The sequence below is a fragment of the Gobio gobio genome (assembly GCF_949357685.1).
Source record: "Gobio gobio genome assembly, chromosome: 10".
NCBI lineage: Eukaryota > Metazoa > Chordata > Actinopteri > Cypriniformes > Gobionidae > Gobio > Gobio gobio.
Genome location: NC_137116.1, coordinates 7,942,105 through 7,965,488, shown reverse-complemented (window position 1 = coordinate 7,965,488; position 23,384 = coordinate 7,942,105). Strand labels below are relative to the sequence as shown.

General features: G+C 47.5%; 1 protein-coding gene across 1 annotated transcript in view; it reads right to left on the bottom strand.

Moving 5' to 3' along the window:
• Positions 1 to 23,384, bottom strand: part of b3galt4 (UDP-Gal:betaGlcNAc beta 1,3-galactosyltransferase, polypeptide 4) — a 62,567-nt gene that overhangs the window by 25,655 nt on the left and 13,528 nt on the right. The window lies entirely within an intron of this gene.

Below are 23,384 nucleotides of genomic sequence, written 5' to 3'. Positions count from 1 at the left end.
TGGCCTCTTTCAGCAGATAATGCGCCTGCCACAAAACAAAAATGGTTCAGGAATGGTTTGAGGAGCACAACGAGTTTGACTTGGCTTCCAAATTCCCCAGATCTCAATCCAATCGAGCATCTGTGGGATGTGCTGAACAAACAAGTCCGATCCATGGAGGCCCCACCTTAAAGGATCTGCTGCTAACGTCTTGGTGCCAGATACCACAGCACACCTTCATGGGTCTAGTGGAGTCCATGCCTCGACGGGTCAGGGCTGTTTTGGCAGCAAAAGTGGGACCAACACAATAGTAAGTCATACTGTTATGCCTGATCGAATGTAATTTAATGGAAAACTATGTGAGTGACGCGGCAGGATTATGAACATCCTCCAGTCCGGTGTCGTAGCTGGACTCATAACAATAACAGTGTGCTCGAGGACGCTCTGTGTCGTCTGTCAGACCGCCTTTAATATTCTCCATAACTCAAATATTAAAGTAGGCTACAGCTGTATAGTTTAGTAAATGTTAAACTTGTTTAAAAGTCAATGGTCCGTTATGTTCTGTTTATTGCGTGAGATTTCGTAACTAGAGCAACCTGACTATACATTTTAAATAAATTCAAAGAAAGTTTGTAATTTTTGCTTATCTTATTTTGATACCTTGATGTTTGTTTTTGTTCCTCATTTTTACACTATTTACAGATAATTGTTTTGGTATATAATCATATCAATATTAAAAAGTAGTATTAAAAAAATGAACAAATAGCCATACAATTTCATAAAATTATCAGCTAGCTAATAACAACTTTGTTCTGCGTTCACCTCACTCCAGTCTAAACTAAATGATTTATAGGCTATTTATTTTACTACACATTGTGAACATAAATAAGCTGAAAGACTGTGGATAGTTAAAACTAACTTACACCCACTCTTGCTAAACTGTGTAAGGACACTCGTGTTCTCATTTTAGATGTGTTCCGAGTAAATTATTAAACTGATTTGTGAGTTCAGTGTTGGACAGATCAGTTGTTCTAACCAGTCGTTAAAATGATTCGGTTCAAAGGAGTCATTAGGTCACGAATAGGACATTAGCAGACGCATTGTGTGCGAATCCCGTCTGTTAGAACATCGTGAAAGATGTCAACACACAGAAAACACTTCATAACTGGACAGGATTTGTTTCCCGTTTATTGAAAGTATGGTTTATGTCTGGTCAGAGAAGAGTCCACGTTTTTTGAGCGTGGCTTTATGCACAGCTGCACTACTTCCTGAACTTCAGCCAGCTCCTTTGTTTCCTGTCTGCCATTATTGGACAAACTGATTAATCCAGGTGTGCCTGATTATTGTTGCTGTGACTACAGAGGTCAGGCACACCTGGATTAATCAGTTTGTCCAATAATGGCAGACAGGAAACAAAGGAGCTGGCTGAAGTTCAGGAAGTAGTGCAGCTGTGCATAAAGCCAATTCACACCCAGCGGTAATTAAAGGAAAACATTGTCTGATAGCGCCACGTGCAACATGGATTCGGTCTTCCGACCTTTTGGTTTTGATTAACGTAATATGTGAAATATTAGAATGCTTATTTTGAAGACAGAGAGCGTGCGAGCGGGGGAGGAGCTCTGATCATTCTCTCTGTCACTCAGTTAAAGCTACACTATGTAACTTTTCCGTCCACTAGAGGTCGCCTGTTCAAAACAAAGGCGTAGTTTTCTTATTTACTTATTTATTGAAAATGTAGTGACTGTTGTACCAATTCAATTGTGTTCAGTGTGAGACTTTCAATGGCGTCTGTACTAATTAGTACACACTAACTAGACACCTGAATCAGAACGCGAAAACATATGACTCGGTTGATTTGACTCAGTTTTATTTATTTTTTATTCAATCTTCTATAAATACATAGTCACTAAGACTTACCATGAACAAAATGTGCCTCACAAACTCGATCAGAAGCTGCAGGAATCCAGGCTTTCTTCGGAGCGTCCAGGTTCAATCGCCTAATTGCACGCAACTATTTCTTTCGTTTTTCGCTATCCTTTTCGGAGAGAATTCGAAAAAACTTTTTATCAGTCCCCCAACGAGCCGTACAATCGACCACACAGCAAGAGTGAACCATCCTCTTCTCTAAATCCTCCTCCAAACGTGCAAAACAATCAAATTACATGTATCTAGCGGTGTTTCTTGCCACACGACTCCCATGATGCAACGCGACAAACATAAACAATGACGTCACAAAAGATCCGCCTATTAGATATATCTGAGTGTGTTGAAAAGGAAGTTATGACGTTCGCTCGGCGGCTGCTATGACACTTGTTCACACTGCAGTGAGAGTAAAGTGTTTCACTGAATAAAACCGGAAACCAAGGGTGACGCAGATATGACGCAATCGACAGGCGACTCCCTCACACGCATAGCTCACACGTCCCGGTTCCTTGGTTAAAATAGCAATTTCTCACGATTTACAAATAGTTGGAAACATTTGGGATATTCTAAGTACTCAAATGAACAAAATATATAACACTGGCCTAGTGGTTTCTGGATATTTTACTGCAAAAATCCTACATAGTTCACCTTTAATGCAAGCGCAGCAGTCATCTACTACATCAATCATAAATCACAATAACTGATCAAATAAGGCTTTGGCGGGACAAAAATTTGTTTTGGAGGTCGCCAAAAAATTTTCAATGAAGGAAAAACCCTGAAAAAAACGCGGTCTCTGTTGTCCGCCTAAGCTCCACAAACTGCAACAAAAACAAACTGGTGCAGGCTGGACCACGAAGCACAACAAACAGTGCTCCAGCCAACAGCCGACAAGAATGATTTGGGGGGTGGAAAGAGCACCTTTAAGCTCCATTCAAAGGCAGAGCATCATATTAATGCTATGTATGCCTGGAATCAGCATAAAAGAGCTTTTGAATGACAGCAACTCATCAATGTTAGAGCTCATAAATGAAGACCGGAAAAAGAAAGTGGAGGAAAACCATACTTGCACTTAACAAATTCGTTTGCCCATATAATCTTAAGATATTTAGGTTAAGCTTATTTGGCTTGCTGTCTACTGATGAGGGGCTCGATGAAGCGGCTTCAACTCGAGCTCTGATATACCCCCATAGTGACTTAATGATTATGTAGGGCAAGGTACCTAAGATAAAAGTGGAGTTTGGGGAGGTGGTGGGATGCTGGAACATCTGAGACTGAGGAGAGGTAAGCAGCTGTTTATATACTCTGGCTGTTGGGTGTTGATTGGAAGATTAAATGGGCTCACTCGTCCCTAAATTATGTTTGGAAAACAATTGCAGATGTGCTACTTTTAACTGTCACTCAAAATATAGCACAGAGAGGTCATCATATGACAAGCAAACTTGTAGGGTCTTTTTAAAAAAAAACTCCACACATCACTTTTGGCCACTACTGTATGTTTGGTGTGGTCAGTGCCACAATGGTGCTATTTAAGACCCTGTCCACTGTGTGCTGACCCACTGCTGGGTCCAAGGCATCACCGGTGCACTGCTGCACTTTTCCTGTCACCAAAATATGTAATTGTGACTTTTATTTCTGCAGTTAGAGCATTGATTTGTAGAGTGGGAGAAGTTATTCAATTTCTTATTAGGTCAGATACAAAAAGAATGTCTTGACGATCAAGCTTGTATCATTTGATCAACTCCCTGTCATCATTTAACATTGGAAAGTGTGTGGTCTCTTCCTTTCTGCTGCCATCTTGTTATTCCTAAATAATTTAGGAGCTCAGACCTAGTCTTAACATTTAGGACCCTTTATGAATCACACTTATTCTTAAGTCTCTGCGTTGGCTCAGTGCAGAATAGGTTGGTATTCAGTACGAGTCAGTGTATTTTCGGTAGTTTTTCTATTTCAATGTATCATTGTCATGGTAAAAGATTGTGTCTAGCCTGTCAGGCTGTGTGTATAGTGTTCACTTTAGACCGGAGGATTATCATCCTGGAGTCAAACATTGTAATGCTCATGTAAAGGATAATATTAAATGAATAAACATCCACACGCGATGCTTCTTTGCCGTTGTTTTTACGTGAAACAATTTCAACATTGATTAATACAAAGTATGTACATTACAGTTTTTTACATTCGCTATTACAATTTTTTCAATACTTTTAAAAAATTTTCTAAACTCTTAACGCAGTTAGCACAACATCTGTCTGTGTAGGCTATACAATTAACACATTTATTGTTGCTTTTACACAAAATGCATACAGTTAACACAAATTTCAAAAATTCACAAATTTCTTTTACACACAAGCGCAACCAAGACCAAAACAATGGATTTTTACTGCCAAATTTACCAATGATTTAACACTGTATGTCAGAACAGATAACGCCATGTTCTAAACCCTAACCTTATAGGCTAAAGTAAAAGTGAACAGCTGTTCATATTGTGCATTGAAACACAAATATATCCCCTGTATTTTATTCCATTGGTACTGAGAAACAGCTGAGTGAAGTTATGCAAGTATATAAATTACAGCTGATTCCCATCTAGGAATTGTCACATATGGTATACAGTAAAAGAGGGCCTCTTTTGGGCCGATCTTATGTGAAAAAGGAACAATATAGAGTAACACAAAGAAAGTAAGAAAAATGCCTTCACAAAGGAGAGGAAGATGAGTAACAAGGGCAAGGGAGAGGATTGCCTGGACAAGGGCAAGGTAGAGATTGAGGAGTTAGAATGCATGGTGGCGCTCAAATAAGGGCCAGAATTAGGGTAACTGGTGAAATAAGAGCTACTATCATAGACCATGTCATAAACCACAGGCTATCGTACAAAGAGGCTGGTGAACGAGTACAGCCAAATCTCAGCCAGGACACAGGATAATGGCATACATTGTCCAGTTCTCTTACGAGAGGTTCTCTCGTATTGCGTAAGTTCCTTACGCTACGGGAAAGTATTCTTTCTTCGAGATTTCTGAAAAACCCAAAATTATCCTTAATTTTGTAACATTGTCAACGCAGTGCGGCAGCCTGGCAGACCATAGCAGGCTATTCCAGCGTGCCATTGGCTGCTCTACTGGCAACTGCAGCAGCCTATCGGTGAGCCCGCGTGACGTGGCGACCAATGAGGGCGCTTCGCGCCCACCTGGTTTCATTTGCCTACAGGTGGGGCGTGGCCACGTGTATATAAGCAGGGCTCACAGGCTGCATATTCGATTTTCTTTTCTTCAGCGAAGCCCTTCGCATCGCTGGATCTGGAACCCGCCGCCGTTGAACGTGCAGACGAGCAAGCAGAGGACAGCGCCTGAAGAAGCCGGCAGCATCGCGCCACCTTCAGCCATCCGTGCCTGCTCTGCTATCCGGCAGCATTATATCCTTTTATTGCTCAGTGTTGTCGCCGCTGCGTCACACTTTCACAAAAAGAGCAGAGCGTTTTTCTAAAAATGTCTCGTTCCACCTGCGGCTCGTGTCACGCGCAGCTCAGTTCCGGGGACCGCCATGTGATCTGCGCTCTCTGCCTGGGCCGTGATCACGCCGCCGCCGCACTTCTCGCCGGCGGATGCCCGGAGTGCGAAGAACTAAGGATGTCGACCCTGCGGGCTCGACTCGATCAGTTCGAAGATGACATCCCTCCAGTCTCTGCTAAGCCGCGCAGGAAAAAGCGCCGCTCGCAGCGGACTCCGGAGTTGGCCGAGAGAAGCTCGCCGGAACCCTTCCCGCCCGCTTCACTCTCGCCTTCCCCGCCCCCACCCCAGGCCGCCATTTCTGTTGCCGCCTCTGGGGATGAGGCGGATGCGGCCGCGGAACGCGCCGACAGCTGCTCCATCATGGCTTCCGACAGCGAGGAATGGTCTTCCGCGACCTCTTCAGTCCGAGCCTCCGGACGCTCTCGAGCGGGTGAGGACGCCGAACTGTTGCGCCTTCTCACCCGGGCTGTCGAGCAGCTAGGCCTCGAATGGGCCCCGCCTAAGGTGGCAGCGCCGAATCGGCTCGACGGATGCTTCCTGAACAGTCGCCGCCGTGCGCCCACCGCCAGGACTGCACCCTTTCTGCCAGAGCTTCACGAGGAGCTCGCGAAGTCCTGGAACGCGCCATTCTCCGCGAGGGTCTCGTCTCAGGCTTCTTCGACGCTCTCACAAGTTGACGGCGCGGCTGAGAAAGGCTACAACGCTATCCCTCCGGTGGAAGAGGCGGTCGCAGCGCACCTTTGCCCGCCTTCTGGTTGGCGCTCAAAGGCTGCCCTCCCGTCTAAGGCCTGCAGAGTGACGTCATCGCTGATCGGCCGCGCTTTCGCTGCCTCCGGTCAAGCTGCGTCTGCTCTGCACTCTATGGCCGTGCTGCAAATCCTCCAAGCCAATCTCCTCCGTGATCTGGACGAGAGGAGCTGTGACGCTGAGCTGATCACGGATTTGCGAAGCGCGACGGATCTCTCCCTCCGCGCTACCAAGACCGCAGCACAGGCCCTCGGACGCTCCATGGCCTCCCTCACGGTAGCTGAGCGCCACCTCTGGCTCACGCTCGCGGACATGCGAGAAACAGAGCGCGCGGCCTTCTTAAACGCCCCGCTCTCTCCATCTGGGCTCTTCGGACCAGCGGTCAAGGGGATCGTCGACCGTTTCTCCGAAGTACAGAAGACGACGCAGGCCATGAACCTCTTCCTGCCTCGACGCCTAGGCGCCAGCGGTAGCTCCGTTGCTCGCCGTCCTCGCGACCAGCCAGCACCGAGCTCCACGCAGCGCCCAGCGCGGCCCCCTTCGTCTCAGCGAAGACCGAGCGGCCGCCCCAGATCGCGCTCTTCCAGCCACGGTAAGCCGCCTCCCCCTCGGGGCCCCCGGCCTAGGATCGTGCTGAAGTCCGAGCCTCCAAAGCCCTCCTAGCCAGAGGCAAGAAACGACGGTTAAGTCCCGCTGCGGCCGGACCACCGTCAAAACTCTTTTTCCTGTCAGCCCCCACCACTGTGGCTGCTGCAGAGGAATTTCACGCAGCCAACGAGCCGGCAAAAACGCCCTCTCGTCTGTCAACCACCGCCGTTTTTACGGCGAACCAGAGAAATCACAAAAGTTGCATTATTTCTGGTTGCACGGCTCACGCCGTATGTGTTTCAAATGCAGTAAATGTGCCCACTTTTCTGTGTTCACCCCTGCACATAAGCACAATAAACCCCGTGTCCCCCACTCACATAAAGCGGCCTCCGGCCGCTCGAGTGCTAGAGTTAGGTCACGTGTCCGCTTGTCTGCGTCCACGCCTAGCCACCACACGCGCTGTCACACAGCCACTCTTAACCGGTCATGTTCCACGCGTAAGAGTTGTGCCCGCTCAAACGCGCTCACACATTTTCGCGAACATTATGCCCCAGGCGCTACGCGCCGCGCCACACACCATTTGTTTTCCGCCCAAGGTGGCCGAAGCGATGAGTGTAGGGCCACACACAAGACATTCCCCGCTCAAAGCGGTAGAGACACAGTGTGTAAGGCGGCCAGCCACCGAAAGCGAGCGGCTGGCCCACAGCACAGAGAGCGCGCGCACCGCGCCCGCCCCTCTTATACGGGCCGTCAAACCCGCGAAACGCGGCGTTTCGAGCCCAGAGGCGTGGGAAGCCATTCCAGGTGTATCAGAATGGGTGCTGAGAACAGTGAAGCACGGCTACACTCTGCAGTTCGCTCGCCGCCCTCCGCGCTTCTGTGCGCGTATAGAGACGAGAGTGAGCGAAGAAGTAGCACATCTACTTCGAGCGGAGATAGCCACGCTGCTGTGCAAAGGGGCTATAGAACCGGTTCCCCATTCTATGAGCGAGTCAGGCTTTTACAGCCGATATTTTCTCGTGCCAAAAAGGGACGGGTCGCTCAGACCGATTCTGGATCTGAGGCGTCTGAACAAAGCTCTTTTGAGGAGATCGTTCAAGATGCTTACGACCAAGCAGATTCTCGCGCATATTCGCCCGAGAGACTGGCTAATTTCCCTAGATTTGAAAGACGCATATTTTCAAATCAAGATAACGCCCCGTCACAGGCCATTCTTACGATTCGCCTTCGACGGCCAGGCTTATCAATACACCGTCCTTCCGTTCGGCCTGTCACTAGCACCCCGTACATTTACGAAGTGCATGGACGCGGCCCTCGCTCCCCTGAGAAACCGGGGGATGCGAATATTGAACTACTTGGACGACTGGCTCATCCTGGCGCAGTCAGAGGCCGAGCTCCTCGCCCACAGGGCAATGCTGCTCAGCCATTTGGACAGCCTGGGGCTCACGGTCAACTGGACCAAGAGCTCATTAGTGCCCACGCAATCAACCTCATTTCTGGGTTTGAATCTGGACACTGTGGCTATGTCTGCCCGCCTGTCACCACAACGCACGCGCCAAGTTCGGCGCATGGCTGCGTACTTCCGGCCGGGCAAAATCGCACCTCTCAAGCTTTTTCAGAGGATGCTGGGACGTATGGCCTCAGCTGCAGCTGTGCTCCAGCTGGGCTTAATGCGCATGCGCCCGCTGCAACGCTGGTTAAACGCCCGAGCGCCTCACAGAGCCTGGGCTGCCGGAGGTTTCAGGATCAGAGTGACTCAGGGCTGTGTTGCAGCCCTAGAGCCCTGGTTAGTAGCCGACTGGTACCAGCGGGGAGTGACAATGGGAGCCATCTCACACCGCAAAGTCATCTCGACGGACGCCTCCACCTCGGGTTGGGGCGCCGTTTTCGAGGGCAGACCGGCCTCGGGCCTCTGGTCGAGCTTGGAGATGATAGCGGTAGAGAACGCGCTCAAGCAGTTTCTCCCGTTTATACGGGGACACCATGTGTTGGTCCGGTCGGACAATACCACGGTGGTGTCCTACGTGAACCGGCAGGGCGGTGTCATGTCCAGGTGTCTGGGCAATCTGACGGAACGCCTGCTCGTGTGGGCACACAGCTCGCTGCGCTCGCTGAGAGCGGCGCACGTTCCGGGCCACCTCAACGTGGGCCCGGACAAGCTGTCCAGGGGCCTCATTCTCCCAGGAGAATGGTCCCTGCACCCCCAGACAGTCCAGCTGGTATGGCGTCTATTCGGCAGAGCGGAGCTCGACCTCTTTGCAACAAAAGAGAACGCCCGCTGCTCGACGTTCTTGTCCAAAAGCGAGGATGCGCTGTCCCAACTTTGGCCCAGCCTCCCGCTGTATGCTTTCCCGCCGATTTCCCTATTGACCCAGGTTATAGCGAAAATCAGGGAAACGCGCCGCCCGGTGCTCCTTATAGCGCAGCGCTGGGAGAACCAGATTTGGTACCCAGAGCTGGTGAAGCTGTCACACTCACCCCCCTGGCCAGTTCCGCTGAGAGCAGACCTCCTCTCTCAAGCAGGAGGGTCAGTTTGGCATCCCCATCCAGAGCGATGGTCTCTGCATGTATGGGTGACCATACCCGTTGACCTGCCCGAAGGGGTTATGAACACGATCTCACACTCTAGAGCCCCCTCGACGAGGCGGTTATATAGTTCTAAGTGGTCGGTGTTCACTGAGTGGTGTGCTTCCAAGGGATTGGAACCGCAGCAATGTGGGGTCCAGCGGGTGCTCTCCTTCCTCCAGGAGCTCTTGGAACTGGGCAGGTCCCCTTCCACGCTCAAAGTGTATGTAGCGGCTATAGCAGCGTTCGCCCAGACGACGCTAGGCAGCACGCTAGGAAGGAACGAGCTCATCATCCGTTTCCTCAGAGGAGCTAGACGGATGAATCCCCCGCGGCTCCCATCGGTTCCTATTTGGGATCTGGCCTTGGTCCTAGAGGCCATGAAGGCTCATCCCTTTGAACCGCTCGAGACTGTGGAACCAAGGTTCCTTTCGCTAAAAACCGCGTTCCTGATAGCTCTGGCTTCAGTGAAACGCGTGGGGGATCTACACGCGCTCTCAGTGAGCCCGACGTGTATGGAGTTCGGTCCTAATGACTCTAAGGTCATTCTCAGACCGAGGCATGGTTATGTCCCCAAAGCGATCGGCACTCCTTTCAGGGCGCAGATTATCTCCCTCTCGGCTCTGCCAGCATCCGACGAGGGGGATGGTGGCAATATCCTCTGCCCTGTCAGGGCATTGAGGGTTTATGTCACACGCTCCGCCGCCTTCAGGCGTTCTGAGCAGCTATTTGTTTCGTTTGGAGGGCGCGCTAAAGGTCTCGCCTCCTCGAAACAGACCCTGTCCAGGTGGATAGTGGACGCGATTGCAACTGCATACGCTTCCAAACACCTGCAGTGCCCGCTAGGTGTCAGAGCACACTCCACCAGAGGCATGGCCTCTTCGTGGGCTTGGGCCAGAGGGATTTCCATCCACGATATTTGCGTGGCGGCAGGCTGGGCCTCCCCGTCTACGTTCGTGAGATTTTACAATCTGGAAGTTCCTGCCTTACAGGCGAAAGTGTTATCAGTTCAATAAGGCTGTTGGTTCTGCCCGGTGATTCTGCGCAGACATAGCTCACATACTGGTAGTAAGTTCGGTACAAGGCTTATGTAAATTTGAAGGAGACCGGCGGTACCGTTCCCTCATTTCCGAAAAGAGCCATTGTGAGTTTGAAGGTGACCGGCGGTGCCGTTACCTCACTCATATGACAAGATATTGTGAATTTGAAGGCGACCGGCCTTGCCGTTCCCTCATTCATGAGACAAGGTGTGGTGAATTTGAAGGCGACCGGCAGGTGCCGTTCCCTCATTCATAAGGCAGGGTGTTGTAACCACCCGTTGTAACCACCCGTCAGTTCAAACGAAGTGTCCGTATATGTGGTGGCCCGTTTCCTTTACCGGCCACCCTGCCCGAGCAGTGTTATGGTCCCCGGTTCCCTGGGATACATATGCTGTATGCGAGGCGCGCACGGCGTTGACAATATGTTCCCGTAGCGTAAGGAACTTACGCAATACGAGAGAACCTCTCGTAAGAGAACGATACTCGGTTACTTAACGTAACCTCGGTTCTCTCTAGAAGAGGGAACGAGTATTGCGTTCCTTGCCGTGCGCCCCGCGGGCTTTTACGCTTCAGAACTACGAAAACCGAATATGCAGCCCGTGAGCCCTGCTTATATACACGTGGCCACGCCCCACCTGTAGGCAAATGAAGCCAGGTGGGCGCGAAGCGCCCTCATTGGTCGCCACGTCACGCGGGCTCACCGATAGGCTGCTGCAGTTGCCAGCAGAGCAGCCAATGGCACGCTGGAATAGCCTGCTATGGTCTGCCAGGCTGCCGCACTGCGTTGACAATGTTACAAAATTAAGGATAATTTTGGGTTTTTCAGAAATCTCGAAGAAAGAATACTTTCCCGTAGCGTAAGGAACTTACGCAATACTCGTTCCCTCTTCTAGAGAGAACCGAGGTTACGTTAAGTAACCGAGTATCGATTTTTTAAGAAACCAACATCTATTGTATAAGGGCTTCTCCTACCGCAAAGTGTAAATACTTTTACCATGTTTTACAGTGACTGTATGGCTCTGGTCCCTAACTGTATTTTGTCTATCTAGGAATTCAACATCTACCTCCCTCAGGGGCAGAGGAAAGCTCCTAAATGAAGAACAGGAACTTGCTATTGTCAACATGGTGATTGCTGATAATGAAATGAAACTGAACGGCATTCTATAAAGCTACTCTGAGATGGGTCATTCATTTTTTGTATTGAATTTCTGCAGCAAAAGAAACAAAATGCATGCATTTACAAAACCCAACAAAACACAAATGTGGAGAGTCTTCAAAAGACACACAATCTACGTATGATCAATAAAATATACTGTCTATTGTTTAAAGGGCAGACCTGACACATAAAATAATGCAGTTTTTGTAATTCCATGTTAGTGTTTTTATGACATTGTGCTATGATTGACTAAATGCTCCTGTTGGAAGAGAAGGGTTTTGTGTTTGTGTTAGGGTTTTGGTAGACATAGTTTATTGTGTTAGTGTATTATTGTATTTTGAAAAATAGAGTTTAGTTTACAATGTGTGATTCTGAGCATGAAATTAACTGTTTTGGCAATTGTGTGATGTAGGTGTGTTGGTGTGTTAAGAGTTTAGGAATATTGTTAAAAGTATTGAAAAAATTGTCATATCAATCGTAAAAAACTGTAACACAAATGCATATAGTCTCAGACTCATAACGTCATATACATCCTTACACTATCTGTGAATCGGCATGAAATAAACCCATAACCCAGAATTAATGAATAAAGGATAACATGAAACACATACAATAACACAATAGTGTCTGTGGTTCGGCTGCCAGCGGGATGGTCACGGATCCGTCAGAGATGCAGGTCGAAGAAAACGTGAACTGTGTTGTTTGTTGTATTTTCATATTCAATAGATTATAAGATAGATGCAGCTTTTTTGAGTTTGCATCGAATGTTCTTTGACTTTTATACACAATAAATTTTGTTTATGAATAAAGATTGATCTGTTGAAAGCAGTTATTTTGAGTTAGATGCCAAATGTTCTCCTCCTAGTCAAATTTGACATTGAAGGGGTGCATACAACTTATTTGCCCACCGGCAACTATAGTTGTGCGGCAACTATAGTTGCCGGTGGGCAAATAAGTTGAATGCACCCATTCAATGTCAAGTTTGACTTTCAAATACGTCATTCAAATACTGTAGCGTCTGGAGTCGCTCTTGACATGAGATCAAAGTGGTGGGTCGTTCGAGAAACACCAGAGATGCAGATCCTTTTGCACAGCTCTGCCTATGAATTAGTATTAGCATATAAATGAGTGTAGTGGTGCCAGTTGAGGCTGGCCAAATGGCCGCACTATCACCCTTACGACCAGCAGAGACAACGCAGGCCGTGCCGTTATCACCTTGTGAGGAACTTCAAATAGATTCCTATCACACACACAGACACACACACACACACACAAGTATTCCTCTTCATATTAGCCTTTAATTTAACCATCCCAGAAATATGTGATGACCCTTGTGTTATATGTATGTTGACCACAAAGTATATATTTGTATGTGTGTGTGATGTTAATCCTAAATGCTCAAAATGGCTCTGTAAAAGAGATACACTGTCTTTCTTGCATTTAAACACAGGCATGTTTGATGTCTAAAGGTTTCTCTTTCTTTGTCCCAGTCAGTGGTGCAAAGTAGATGATTATGAGATGTACCTTTTGGTAGGTTTAGCCCTTTTTGAGCGAAACCTTACTCATTTGGCTGCCAGCGAGAACATTCCAGTGAGTGATAAAAGTCCGAACAAGGGGATTTTCCCGCCTCCAATCCACATCTATGATTGGTCATCTCAGAGAAAGTGGGCGTAGTTTAATGGATCTCAAAAGACAGTAACACAAGCATATCGGGGCTCAGTCACCTTGCAAGAACCCCGGACGAGACAAATTTCCTTTTCCTCCCATCTCATCAGCGCGGCTCGCGGGTTTTCGACCTGCGAGCCGGCGCGGTCCAGCCAAGCTGATGTTTCCTTTGAAGATCGACGCGCTCCGCGACGCAGTCAGCGGACGCACTTAGCTGGACGAGATGAATTTTCCCTTCCAAGACGACACCTTTAAAAGTCCCGCGGACCAACGAAGCTCTGGAAGAACCAAACGGAGAGAACGCTTCAGCGCGCAAACTCTCTGAGAAACGCCAACGCACGCATCTTGCTTTACACAACACCAAGAAACCATGCAAGTATCAATTCTACCGAAATTTAGATGCGTTTTAAAGATTGTACCCCTGTTTAAGGTGATATTTCTTGCTGGCTCCAATGGTTTTGTCTGGGAAGGTGTCGGATCGGACACGATCTTACCCTCCTTCCTTTCCTTTCCCTTCCCCTCATCCTCCTCTTTACTTTCCACTATTCTGTAAATACATGTATTCTTTATGTAATCATATGTAATCGTAGTATTAATCTTTATTAAAACCATGATATTCACGTTTTGATTGTCATTGTTTGCTCACGGAACACGAGTCCCTTTAATGTCAGATCTAAGCTACGAGCTCTTATAAGCATTGTTGAATGCTTTAATTAACACCATAACTCGGAAAGTTTGTCCTTTGTGGCCAGAGGGACAAACTTCCCGAAAATTGGGTAGGAAGAATAGACCTGGTGAGTGGATAAGGAATCTCCGCTCGTCCTTTAAACGGAACGGAGAGGAATTTTGAATCAACTCCCTTGAGGTTATTCTGTGATTATTTAACATAGATATATCTGTAGTTAATTACAATAAATTATTGTTAACCATATATATATATATTATATTGCATAAATACCGAGGTGAGGTATTCCCATTTTGGAGATTGGTGATTAGATTATAACCCGTTATGATTAATCATAAATCCCTAAATATTAATACCCACAATTCCCTATTGAGCTAATTTTTGATTTAAATATAATATGTAACCCTAAGACCCTACATATTTTTGGTGGAGAATATTTCGAGCACATTCTAAACTCTGTTTTGTGAGCAACTTTGTCAATTTTATGCGTATATCATTTGTGTTAATTGTTGTCTTATATGCGCGCTTCAGTGAGACAAGTCGCAATCGCGAACTCACGTATCTGTAACTGAAAAGCCCAAAGCTCATTTCAGTTAGTCCTATGGTAACAGCGTCTATTTTGGTCAAACATTTTGGTCACTGTTAATTGTTAAAAAGAAACTGCAGTTCATAATATTAAAACTGTCTCTGTAAAGGGAAAAAAACTTCTTTTGCAGAACATTTTAATATTATCAATTCCACCTGTTAGAACGAAGAAATCTTCTTTCAGCGTGATGCCACCTGTGCGTGATGCCACCTGTTAGAACGAAGAAATCTTCTTTCAACGTGATGCCACCTGTGCGTGATGCCACCTGTTAGAACGAAGAAATCTTCTCCCAGCGTGATGACGATTTGAGCGTATTCCTCTTATTCGTTTTGTAAAAGGCCTTATAAATCGCTAGCGATCTCACCCCCTTAGGTGGAGTTTTGGCATAGCTAACCAGAACGCACACCTTGCACAAATCAACCAGAAAAAAACTGCTGGCCAGTATCTGCTTGATGTGTGAATGGGAGTATTTTATTTTAACCTTGATCACGTTAAAATTTGTTGCAGAGAAAATGCTCTGTTCTACATTTGTGTGTATATGCGGTAAATAAATCCGTCCACACACTCTGTGCTTCAAAATTGGCACAAAGGAAATTTGAAGACAAATTCTCTTCACACTTGTGATTGCAGTTAAATTGCTGCGTTAGGAAGCTGGACCCTCCCCATTGTCGGACGCTCAAGCTTCATAATCACCTAATTTTGGGTAGTGTAATACCTCCGAGTAACACAAGGGGGCAGCCCGCTAGGTGTGCTGCACCTCTCAAATTACCCACGCCTGACTCCACTACGCCATCTTGTGGACGTCTGCAGATGTTTGCCTTATTAAACTCTCTCAAGCGAACTCTCGTTATTTTATTTGTTTACTATTATAATTATTTTCATTTATTTCCTGTTATTGCTATTGTTTGGTATCATTCAATCTTTCGGGTTCAATGACTTCTCACACTTATTTAAATTTGGTTTAAACAAAGTTTGAATTTGAATTTAAATTAAGTTCTCCTTTCAGCCAGTGATGCTACCTAAGGGGAATAAGCCCCTTTTGTGACATCTTCTGCTAAGTCAGTTTCCCTTTCTTTCTCATTGTTTCAATTTGAGTTATTTTTGGTTGTCTGTTCTTTTCTTTCCTTTTTATTGTTATTTGTTTATCAATTGGTTTCTTCCATTTCATACCATGTTTTAGTACTATTTATTGAATAGTCTTTTACCTCACTCACTTTACAGAATTATTTGAATTTGGTTCAAACAAGTTTAAGCTAAGCTGATGTCACGTTTTCCTTGTTAGCCATTTATATATTTACAGGTAGTACCTCCCCTAGTGCTTGTGGTGAATTTCCGGTTGTCTTCTGGCTGGGTTCCGGTGAGTGGAGTCACCTGGCCTGCGTAACTGACATCGGTCGTGTGTGAATCGCAGACACCTGTCTCCGTACCATTGGGGGCGGCACGCAGCAGACTAAGCATTTCGGGCACTCCAGGGAGAAGTCAACGAGTCCAACTGAACCGCTCAAGGGCATCTTGGTTAATTACTCTGATCCTCCGTTTGGACTCCAAAGGGATTTCAGAGGAAACCCAATTTCAACCCTTCAGTCTGGCCATTGACCAAACTTACCTGAGTGCTGCCCAGTCATGCTAAAAGTCACACGCTGTTTGAGTGGGCGCACCGTGGTACCAAGGGACAAGGATCTGGGAACACCGCGGTCGAGTGTCCAGGGACCGCCGGCGAGATTGACCTCACCATCGGTTCTCACCTGAGGCGACCCCGATTCACCCCAGGCATAGTAAGTTAAATAAGCCCATTCACTTATTGCAAGCCCTAGAATATACATATTCCCGGTCACTTAAGTGTTTGGCCACACCTTTCTTTTTTTTGTAAGCCATACCTTTCCCCTAGGCTTTATAGCTCAACAGCGCCCCCTCACTCGTTGGCCCTGTCATAAACCCTAGCATTGGTATTAAGCTTAGAGCCTTCCCATATCTATCTCTTCTCATGTTCTCATTCTGTTTTATTTCGTGCCTTCTTAGTATTCTTGGATATTTCGCCCTTTTCTTTTCTTTTCTACTCTACTATTCTGTTGTTTAGTTTCTTCCAGTTCACCTAAAGACAGAACCTATGAGAGCCATCAAGGAAAGCTGAATAATAGATTGACGATCAGCAGCCAGTGTCAGTAAATGACCCACTAGGCTACCGCACTGTCAAAATTGTTATTTAAATCCGGCACTCACCCACACAAATCGGCCCCACCTGGCCGCTCACGGCCAAGACAACAGGTGCACGGCCTAGATTCCACTAACTGTCTGCACCAGTTAGTCCAAAATTGCACACACAATTAAATAGTCACATATGGCTATAAGCACTACACCCTATACGGACTTGCATTGGCCTCTTTTGTGTTGTCTCTCTCTTGCCCACAGTAAGCGGTGTGTCCCGTTCATCCAGCCCCACCGCCGCTGGGATCACGTCGAGACCTGATCGAGCACCAGGACGACTGCGTTCCTGCCTAAAGCCACGGTGACCTGCAGCCCCTGAGCCAAGAACGGCAGCGTTGAAGCTCCATGCCGAGGAGGCCCGTAGGAACCAGGACCACGCGCAGAGTCGATTAGATCAGCTACTCCTCGAGACCCAGGACCGACGCGGACGGAAGGACGGAACGGACCTACAACTTCGGGAGGAAGTTGAGAGACTCCAAAATGCCCCGGCAGAACTTCGTGTAGAGACAAGCACAGAGAGCAGTTGGAGAAAGAATCCGAAGAGGAACCAAAAGAAAAACTCCAACGAGGTGAAGCTCTCCTAACAAGAGCAAAGATTGAACTGAAAGAAAGAAACAGCAAGGCCAAAGCTTGTGAAACCCACTTGCAAACGCCCATGCCAAGGTCCAAGATTTGGTTCAAAAAAAAAAAAAAAAAAAGACTATTCAAGACAAAGAACTTGAAACTGTTCACAGAGAACTGAAGTTCACATGTACATCGCACAGTGAACAGCAAGGGGAAACACGCACCACACAGTTTCCCCTGACAAGTGGGACAAGAAACCCCCAGCCAAGAGTTCCAGGCTCAAAAAAAAAGGTGAAAGCCCACTGCCCAGGTTGTCACCAGCCAGCAGCCACGAGCCCCCACCAGCAGCAAAGGGGGTGGGAGCCAATCCAGAGAATCATGCTCAGGCACATCATGGCTTCCCAAGAACTCTACAAGCTGGCCAGAAACATCCCAACTTTCACCCCAAACCCTGCAGGGTATGAACTTTCACTTACAACATGAGACCGTAAAGCTGGACTACCAACAGCTACGGGACTGCCGACAAAAAAGACTGTTTCTGAAAAGACTGTGAGAAATCTAATGGTTTACCCTGTCTCTGATCACCGTTCAGAGCTGGCTCCAGGGGGCGCCCTGCAACAACGCAGTGACAGACTTTGTAACCGGCAAGACCGTTCCAAGCCAGCAGAGAGCAGCGCAACTGGCACGGTGCCCGTCTTAAGCACCTGTCCGAGCACTCTGAAAGACTCTGAGACAAGCCACGTCTGTCTAACCACCCAAAGGTGGAGCCGCGTGAGATGCCAGCCGACAGCCCAGAAATGACAGCACCCCTAGCCCAAACAGCCAGCGGCGGAACGGCTCGCCCCAAACGAACCCAAGTCTGAGCACTCACCAGAGCCAGACGGTGCAGCTTCATCTGAGTCAGCAGAGATCCTGAGGATTCTAAAAGAACTTCTCGCAAGGGAGACAAGAAGGACAGGCCAGACAGCTTACGACTGTGACCAAGACCGGCACCCAACGTCCTTCCTGACTGCTCTCCGACGGAACCAAGCACCGCACAAACCACAGTCCAAAGATCCAGAGACTTCATCACCAAGTGACAGCGTCGCTCAACTCCCTTAGCTGACAGCTGCACTTCCTGAACAATCGAACTCTGAAATCCCAAAATGTGAGTTGAATGTGCAGTCATACAGCCAAAATGAGATCCAACTTGAACAGATAGCTCCCATCCAGCTAACGATGGGCCTTATGAGTCTGGTACACCCAGTGTACATCTAACCAATGGACACGTACCCCTTTCTCGTCGGCAAAGATCTGCTAGATCGTTTTGAGCCCCTACTAGACTTCAAACAGCTAAAGATTTGGGCTCAAGTACGAGAACCTCTGCCTCTCCAGCTACCCAGATCACCTGAGCCAGACTGTCAGGTCACAGAGGTCACAAGAAATCTTGCAACCCGCCGCGAGAACACTGTCTCAGCACCAGAGCAAAGTTCAAGCTCGCTACTCTGCACTTTTCAACTCACCATAGACTCTGACTTTCACTGCCCCAAGGTCATGACTGACCTCCAGCTGAATGATGTAACAACTACAGACATCATACTCTCTCTATGGGCAGACAACTCAGCCATCAGTCTAGCACTGTTCAAAGCCCTCATGAAAGACACATCCAACCTTCCATCTGCAAGCAAGTGCACCCACTGCCCGTTGGACTCCTGCCTAACAACCATGGTAACTGTCAAGGGCACCTGCACTTTGAACTTGAAATGGAACGATCAGTGCCTCACACACCACATCCTGGTCCTTCAAGATCCACTGCATAACGTCTACATAGAAGCAGACCCCTTGATTCGCCTCAAGGCTCATGTGGACTTTACCAATGAGGTAGTGTGAGCCCCACTGACATCACAGCCCCCTGTGGTTCCTGCCAAGCCTGAAAACCTCCTGCCAGGCCAGACCATCCCAAGAGTCTGTACTTTAATCAATGAACAGGATACTGCAGCACCAGCTGTCTTTCACCTTCTGCAACCGACAGCGTACTTTCACCCGGTGCCCAATCGGCTATGCCAACTCACCAGCCGAGTTTAACATCTTCCGAAACGAAGCATGCCCAACACCTGTTCGACGCGTGTGATGACATCACAAGAACACACGACATGACTGTCCACCGGGAAAAGGTGACAGGACACTCGAGGCAACCCGGCCTTGACAAAGACTTGAATGACCAAACTGATTCCCTGGCCAAGACTGGCACACTTCACGGCAATCCATGGTCACCTCCCACCCACACAACCACCCGTGATGGCGCTGTGATAACCCGCAGCAAACTGACTATTCCTGCGACGATTCCAACATCACAGCCACTTACGCTGGCTCTACAATTTCCATAAATGACACAGCTGACATGCAAGCCTCTGACACTGCCATAAAAGCTATGAGTAACCACCTCTCAGACCCCTCCAACCACCCTGTCACGATGTCTGACTTCACCGCTACCACAGGCCTCAGACGACCGCATGACGGCAAACACATGCTGCGTGAGAAAACAAACATTCTGGGGTATGCCTCTGAAGCCCTCACAGCGCTAAAGCTTGTGATGCCACAGTGTCAAAAGGGGGGTAACGCTAAATGTATGCCCACAACGCACCATGTGCCGGACACCACGGTACCAGAGCCACAAGACACAGAAGCAAGTGAAATATTGGCCTGGCATGCAGCAAGTCGTGTCAGAGTATGTCAGAGAAGTGTCTGGTTTGCTGACAATTCTAACCGGCAAACCCAAACCCCAGAGCCCCTGCAACGCAGAAGAGTCACAGTCCCGTGGTCATACCTCCAAATAGACTGGGCGGGATCCCTTCCCAGATCAACGAGGGACCACAAGTACTTCCTCACAGTTGTATGCCAGTTCTCCAAGTGAGTAGAATGTCCTTGAGCACCCAACGACACCAAGTTGAATGAACCAATTGAGCTGGGGCCAGCATGCTGAGAAAGTATGTGTCTGCCAACCAGAAAGACTGGGATGTGAAACGTCCATTGGTGCTCATGACCATCAGAGCCACCCCGCATGAATCAACTCATGTGTCTACTTTGGAACTTGTGACTGGGTGTCAGACGACCCTGCTGCATCAAACAAGAGACTCTAGTTTTGTCAGAACTTACACTGCTCACCAGCACATTGACAAACTACACCTGAAGTGGCTCAGACAGCTGTTGAACCATGAGAGCAGCTGGACAGATCAAACACATGCAGAACTGTCACTATGGCAAACGCCAAGTACCAGACAAGCCACTGGGCGGAGCCACGGAGGACAGCACGTCCAACCTGCGTACACCACAGGATGTCCCACAGCCGCCGGCAACAACTACCCGCTCCCCTCCTGTCACCAGCACTAGGTCAGTCTGAAACCCTCTTCAGGCCACACAGACCCCTTACCACTTCCTGAGACCACAAGCAGAAACCTGCGCCACACAGACAGACTTCAGGATGACGGGTGACGCACCCTCATGGCACCTGCTGCATCGACACCTGTTGCACAAGGTCAGAGACCTGAACTTGGCTACTGCCTGCCTTATCTGCAGTGGAGAGACCATCACTCCAGGGGACACAAACAACCAGAGTATGTGGATTCAAGTACCAAAGAGTGCCATCCTCCACCTCGATGATCTGGCATTGCACCTCCGCCCAAGTGAAGAGTACTGGTCAGAGCTGGAAACCCCATCCTTCTTCAAAAATCACAACTTCACTCTAGATCCAGAACTGGAACTGAAGATTGAGAAAGGGGGGGGTCCTAGCCAATTGACATCACCCTCATCGACGCGGCCCTCCAAGTACTGTCCCGGCTGCTCATCCTGACCAACTCCCCTGTTGGCCAGGTGCAGACCACAGCCGACACAGCGCTTTACCTCGCTACAGCTTTAGGCTACACCCTAACATTGGGCCTGGCTTTCATCCTATTCAAGAGAGTCCACGAGATGCGAAAGTCCATGACAAAGAACACGGCCTCTCTCTCCCTAGGATTCAAACGAAACCCACGGAAAAGAGGTACCAAGACAGACACAATGCCAAACCTCATCAGGATGGACCCTCAGCCAAGCCCGAACCAAAGGCTTGGAACGATTAGAAACCACCTGCCACTCGACCACCATGATCCACCTGCCATCTGACCATCATGATCCCACTCGACTACCATCCGATCAAAATGACAACTGTCATCCGACGAGGTCAACCGGACGTCGTCACATGACAAAGGGGGACTGTAGCGTCTGGAGTCGCTCTTGACATGAGATCAAAGTGGTGGGTCGTTCGAGAAACACCAGAGATGCAGATCCTTTTGCACAGCTCTGCCTATGAATTAGTATTAGCATATAAATGAGTGTAGTGGTGCCAGTTGAGGCTGGCCAAATGGCCGCACTATCACCCTTACGACCAGCAGAGACAACGCAGGCCGTGCCGTTATCACCTTGTGAGGAACTTCAAATAGATTCCTATCACACACACAAGTATTCCTCTTCATATTAGCCTTTAATTTAACCATCCCAGAAATATGTGATGACCCTTGTGTTATATGTATGTTGACCACAAAGTATATATTTGTATGTGTGTGTGATGTTAATCCTAAATGCTCAAAATGGCTCTGTAAAAGAGATACACTGTCTTTCTTGCATTTAAACACAGGCATGTTTGATGTCTAAAGGTTTCTCTTTCTTTGTCCCAGTCAGTGGTGCAAAGTAGATGATTATGAGATGTACCTTTTGGTAGGTTTAGCCCTTTTTGAGCGAAACCTTACTCATTTGGCTGCCAGCGAGAACATTCCAGTGAGTGATAAAAGTCCGAACAAAGGGATTTTCCCGCCTCCAATCCACATCTATGATTGGTCATCTCAGAGAAAGTGGGCGTAGTTTAATGGATCTCAAAAGACAGTAACACAAGCATATCGGGGCTCAGTCACCTTGCAAGAACCCCGGACGAGACAAATTTCCTTTTCCTCCCATCTCATCAGCGCGGCTCGCGGGTTTTCGACCTGCGAGCCGGCGCGGTCCAGCCAAGCTGATGTTTCCTTTGAAGATCGACGCGCTCCGCGACGCAGTCAGCGGACGCACTTAGCTGGACGAGATGAATTTTCCCTTCCAAGACGACACCTTTAAAAGTCCCGCGGACCAACGAAGCTCTGGAAGAACCAAACGGAGAGAACGCTTCAGCGCGCAAACTCTCTGAGAAACGCCAACGCACGCATCTTGCTTTACACAACACCAAGAAACCATGCAAGTATCAATTCTACCGAAATTTAGATGCGTTTTAAAGATTGTACCCTGTTTAAGGTGATATTTCTTGCTGGCTCCAATGGTTTTGTCTGGGAAGGTGTCGGATCGGACACGATCTTACCCTCCTTCCTTTCCTTTCCCTTCCCCTCATCCTCCTCTTTACTTTCCACTATTCTGTAAATACATGTATTCTTTATGTAATCATATGTAATCGTAGTATTAATCTTTATTAAAACCATGATATTCACGTTTTGATTGTCATTGTTTGCTCACGGAACACGAGTCCCTTTAATGTCAGATCTAAGCTACGAGCTCTTATAAGCATTGTTGAATGCTTTAATTAATACCATAACTCGGAAAGTTTGTCCTTTGTGGCCAGAGGGACAAACTTCCCGAAAATTGGGTAGGAAGAATAGACCTGGTGAGTGGATAAGGAATCTCCGCTCGTCCTTTAAACGGAACGGAGAGGAATTTTGAATCAACTCCCTTGAGGTTATTCTGTGATTATTTAATATAGATATATCTGTAGTTAATTACAATAAATTATTGTTAACCATATATATATATATATTATATTGCATAAATACAGAGGTGAGGTATTCCCATTTTGGAGATTGGTGATTAGATTATAACCCGTTATGATTAATCATAAATCCCTAAATATTAATACCCACAATTCCCTATTGAGCTAATTTTTTATTTAAATATAATATGTAACCCTAAGACCCTACATACGATTTTCAAGAAAAAAATAACTAAAACCTGGGAAAAATAAATGCAGAACATGTTCACATAGGACACTATTAACATGACTATATGCATGGAACCATTCAGAAAAATTTGGGCACAAATGGTTTAACAAGTTTGACTTATGCCTGATGGTCAACACTCATTAGTTTCTGTTATTGGTAAGTATCAATACTCCTAGATGACCAAT